Here is a 6,000-nt window from a genome sequence, read left to right on the forward strand (position 1 = left end):
CAGACTAGTACACAGTTAGGTCTGTAATGGAATGTGACTGTTGATATTTATAAGGGAAAAAAGGAAAAAAAATGAAAAAAAAAACGGCCCATAGCGCGAGGCCCCGTGCGGTCGCACGGTTCGCACACCCCTTGTGGCGGCCCTGTGCTTATGTATGCGTATATATATGTATGTATACTAAATATAGTAATAATGAACATATATATATGCCTTAGGTTTTTACCGGCATGGTATCAACCATTAATATGTGTGCAGACAAAAAAAAAAAAAAAAAAAAAAAAAAAATTTTGTCCCTCTCTCTGGGCCCCTCCACTGTCAATCGGGCTCTAGGCACATGCCTAGTTTGCCTTTGCGTTAATCCGGCTCTGACTGTAGCCTCAGTACATGGGTCGCTTGCTTTACCCACTGTGCCACCCAGTGGCCTGAAATCAGATCAACATTTTAATAGAATTTAAAGTTAAATATCTAAAAAACAGTCTTTTTTTGAGTTGTGACTTTGTCAGCCTGGCTACAGTGCTGAACAGAAAATGTTGGTTATTTTTATTATCCATTATCCTCGGTTATTTTTATTATCCTCCATCAACTCATGAATGATAAGCTGTTCTAGACCATCTTTTCATGCATGATAAGAGACTACAGACTTACAACTTGCTCAAAGGAGTAACTGCATCTAAAGGTGAGTGCAGCACATCTGCAGTGTTACTGAGAAGGAAATCTGCAGAGGTAGAACCTACGTCACAGCCCTCGACTGCTTCACTATGTTCCACTGTAGGAAGATGGCCTTCCTAAATTTAGAAATAGCTTTATTGGATACAAATCTGCTAAGGTAATACCTTGTATTTTGTTTGTCAAAGTCGACATGGTTAAATTCAAATGTTATTTAATAGGAGGGAGTTTACAGGCGACACTGGCAGATTTTTGGGTTATACACCTTAGGGGAGGACAAGATTGAGACTGCTTCCAGCTGCTTAATATGAAGTGCTTGACCTTTGGTCAAGCACTTCATATTCTTTATTTCTCTTCATTCTTTATTTCTGTTCTACCACCAGTTATGTGTTTCATCCCAAATCATTTGGGCCAAATGCATATCAGTAGGCGTTTATTTAAGTATTTCTGAGCCTGTATACTACAACAGTATAATAAAATCCTGTAATGATGGCTTTTAGTTTCTGTGTCCACCCCAAGAATTTAAGTGGCCGCATCCGGCCACCCCTATGAAACATTTTTGGAGACGCCCTTGTTCTCCTCGAGTCTAGTTTGGTGAAGAGCGTTGCTGTGGCTTGATAGATAGCTAACATCGTTGCTGCTAACGTTAGCTGTGGCTGCACTTGCGACCGGGTGCTTTGCGTTTATGGGGCTAAACTTGAGCTGGCTTGGCTGACCACTTGAGGTGGTCAGCAAAGTCCTTTCCACAAAGAACAGATATCACTCTACCTTTATCAATGGTGCCATCGGGGCGTTTTAGAAATGTAAATTCCCCATTCACTGGACCGACAACTTTCACATGCTCCTCCATTTTCACATCTCTTCTCCGTTAAAAGTAAAGTTAGAGATAAAAAAATAAGCGATTAAAAATTATAATGCGCTAAATATACCTGTAATTAATTAATCGCAATGAATTAATTAATTAAAAGTAAAGTTAGAGATCAAAAAATAAGTGATTAAAAATTATAATGCCCTAAATATACCTGTAATTAATTAATCGCAATGAATTAATTAATTTGACACCCCTAGGATATTTATCAACATGAAAATCACTACATTTTCCCATCTTACAGTATTTTAATGAATCATGAAAATAGCACTTATTGATTAAAATCGGTTTTAAGTCAAATAATAATTTTGGTGACTTGCAGCTGAGCGAACAGATTTTGCATCTTGCTGATTTAATTTCTATACCTGCTTCAGTTTATAAATCACTTCAGTTACTTCAGTTTCTACTCCCTTTTACGGTACTTTCATTAGCTGTTAACTTTAGTTAAGACTCTGAGAACTAAATGCTTAGATTCATGCGTTAGGGTTTGCAAAACAGTGTGGTTTGCTTTAAAAAAGATCCTTACAGTTCACTTTGTAACATTGTACGTTGCTGACGTTTAATTTTAATGTCAGTTACTTTTTCAGTGAAACAATCTTTACTTTTATAAAGTCTGTATTCAGTTTCCATTTAAATATGTTACTGAGCTACTGAGTCAGGCCAACAAAAGATTTTAGGGAGTTTCGTGAAGAACTAGATAAGGACAAAGTCATGTCGAGGAAGTCTGTTGTGTCTTTCGAGGACATGTGCCCTCTGCACATCAAGCTGTCTGTGAGAGGGTGCACAGACAGAGGCCACGGAAGAGTTGGAGTCACTCCTGACAGAGAGGTGAAAGTTTGTAATCCCTGACATATGGAGCCAAACAAATACACTTTCCAGAACAGAGAGAACCACAGTGGCAAAGCAAGTTGAGGTTTCTCTGTCTTTGTGATCATTATGAACAGACTTTTATCTTTCAAAGAATGATAGGACTATTTTTAGAGCAAGTCCACGACTGAAATCACCTGCCTCGGGTCGAGGATAGTCATGTTTGTTTGTTTCATTTTGGTATAAGCAATTTACCAAAAGCATTGTGACTGCAAAGAATATGGACTATACCTTTTTTGTTGTACAAAGAAGGTTTTGTTTTTAGAACATTGGCTCTGTACGGGTTTACAAATGAAGATGCATATAGGAAGGTACAGAGGTCACAACAGCCTTAACGGACCAAATCATCCCATTCCTTTGTGACTCTCTGCTACAGACTTCATTATCTGATAACATCAAACATAAAATGTCAATTAACAGTCTTCCTTTATAAGACAGCACTGCGAGACACATCTTGAGTACTCACTCAAGTGTAAAAAGTAAGATATTATTAGCCTCCACTGGTAGCACAAAATAGCTGTGTTTGCCTACCGCGATACATGATGGAGAAAAAAATCTCAGGAGATGTAGTTCAGCCAGTATTTTTTTATGATAATGTTTCTTTACCATAGAAATGTGACTTGAACCCCTGGGGTTTCCTTGCTTATGTTTTTGCCATTCTCTGTGGTTTGATTATGTTATTTCACTTCACTGATGATATGTCAGCAAACACACAGGCTGAAACAAATGCAAGTAGTGATAGCATGTATACATCCACTTAACATCCTAATATAGTCTAATTTCATACATCAGTACACTAAACTTTCCACACACACTTGCATTTATCACACATGCAGCGTTCACTTTAGGTAGTGGATTTCCAAGTGTGGTCAGGCCCTGGTGATTCTGTGATGTCATAGAGTAATATATGTTGAATGAAAGCCAACTTCGCTCTGCACCACAGGGAGACCACTAGGCAACAAGCCAGTGAGACTGCACGTGGCATGTAGAAAGCAATCCAGCTGTGAAAAATGATTCTGTTGGGCCATCTCATACATTGGTGAGTTTGAAATGTCAATTTTCATACAACTGGGGATAAGGGCTAAAACACATGGGGAGAACTGGGTTTACAGCCTTCTGTTGCTTCTGATAAATATAATGAAAAAAGCAGAGAGTAAATCCCAAGACTACGTTGGAGGAAATCATATTCACCTTAATTTATCAGTTTGCTGTGGCCTTATCCATAATCACAGCTCAGACATGACCAGGTGTGTAACCAAGTGATCAAAATCCTCAACTAAAGGTCAGTGGCAGTCATGTGAAGTGTGAACATAACTCACCAACTAAGGTTTTTGCGAAATAAATGCTTTGTATACTGCTGAAGAAAATGTCTATACCAGTCAATTTTGTTAGAGCTGTTGTTCAAAGGTTTTGTTTTTTAAAAATCTGTACCCTTTGGAAGCAGTGCTGTAGGATTCAGAGGTCACAGCAGCCACCGCAGGTCTGCTGCTTCCTCCTGACTCCCTGTACACAGTTAATTATCCAAAAAAGTCCAGCACAGCTCTTCCACACTAATTAAAAGATGTTAAAAGTCACAGGAGGTGGATGTAGAGTATACACAAATCAGAAAATGATGATACAATGACTCTGCATGTGATAAAAAATGAAAATTCAATAGCCTTTAAGATAATATTTTTCAACTGGTTCACATGGTCCACACTGAGCTTTCCCAAGTTGGTGTCGAACCCCACACATGACACCAGGCTACACACAAAGACAATGGTACATTTAGAATCTGCATTAAATAAAACATGCATGTCTTTGAGGTGTTAAGGGAAAAACAGGCAAGACAACATGAGATATGTACACTTACCATAGAGAGACCAGAGCCAGTAGTAGCTTTGGAATGCTAGCTTTGTGGCAACCATGCATCATGCTGTAATATCAAATGACTGAATACATAGCTGGCTGGGAAATCGGTGCAACACGATGGTTTGCATGAGTATTCAAAGAACCAAAGCCAAACTCTGAGTTAACTTTATATAAGATACCTGCTTTAGGACTGAGGAAAATGGTACTTCAGGATCCAACAGCCTGAGGAAATATATTTATTTGCAGTGTTTTATGGTCATGCAAACAATCCAAATCCAACAATTGTTACCCGAGAATCATTTCTTGTGGTCACATTATGCTCATTTTCCGCCACCGAATACAATAGTTTTTTTACCCAGCATAACTTCAAAAGCCTGTGCATATTATTCGAGTATGTGGCTACACTGAATAAGGTGGCAATCCATTCTCTTTAGAAACAATGGAGCTCAGCTCCATGCAGCCCCATTTCCAGACACTTTGCACACTGGAGTGCAACTAAAGCTTCATTTTATTCAATTTCACACACATACAATATATTGCATAAAGAATGTCTTGCTATATTGCATTTTGAATCCTGGTCAGGCATTGTTTTCACGTCTTTTATTTTTGTTTGGTTAATTCAAACAGAACAATTTAAGTTGCTAAATTCACTCTTTCTCTCCACGAGAAGTGCATAGCCTACATGGTTGCCATAGTATCTGAAAGACTCTTGACAGCTGGCTCACCCGTTCCTGTTTCTCTTTGCGTCTTGGGAAGATGGATGCAGAGTAGCCCTGCTGCTGGACAGCACTGTAGCTACTGCGTTTTGGTTGGGACACACAGGCCAGCAGTGTTGCAGGACCTCCGTCTTGCCCCCCCAACTGTGGATCAGCTGACAGATCCATTGATGACCTGTGGATTGATGCTGTCTCCAGGGAGGAAGATATGCTCTGATGTACACACACAGCTACACAGTGAGGCACACAGAAAGGGGCTGTCACTCCCGTCTGCCCTTATTTCTTTTCAATCTCTCATCCAGAAGCTGAATCAGCTACTGTTGGTCTCTGTGCTGTCTGAGCTGTGTACACCCTGGCGGTTTGTGACCGGAGCACTAAAACCTCTTCACATTCTTACATTCACTGGGGAGGGTAGGTGGTGTGTTTGTGTGTGGCTGATGGTGTATAGTCTCCTGAGTGAAAGGGGGAGGGGTAGACATTGCACTTCCATTGGCTTCTGGACAGGATGGAGGTGCAACAGGAGCTGTTACATGGTTGCAGATTAGCATCCTGAAGGAGAGTGATCTGATTGATAAAAGTGAGAAGACTATCTGAGGTGGAGAGTGTCAATCCGTCTCTGTCTCTGTCTCTCTCTCTCTCTCTCTCACACACACACACACACACACACACACACACACACACACACACACACACACACACACACACACACACACACACACACACACATACAAAGAACTAGAGGGAGAGAGGGAGAGAGGGAGAGAGGGAGAGAGAGAGAGAAGGAGAGATTTTTAATTTTCCTCTTTTGCATGGCAAATACAAAATGCTGACATTAGCAAAGACAGAGCACCCTGAAGTACTGTAGCATCACCTTAGGAAACCTTTCGTTCCAGTTGTGAAACACACCGTATGCCTGCAGTGAAATAGGCCCACATACTCCTGGACTCAAAAAACAGATTTCTGAGGAATTGTATTTTGTTTGTTTGTTTCTGTTTTGTTTTTTTTGCACAATGACAATAACGTAAGTCTAAG

This window comes from Cololabis saira, chromosome 1, assembly GCF_033807715.1.
Source record: "Cololabis saira isolate AMF1-May2022 chromosome 1, fColSai1.1, whole genome shotgun sequence".
NCBI lineage: Eukaryota > Metazoa > Chordata > Actinopteri > Beloniformes > Belonidae > Cololabis > Cololabis saira.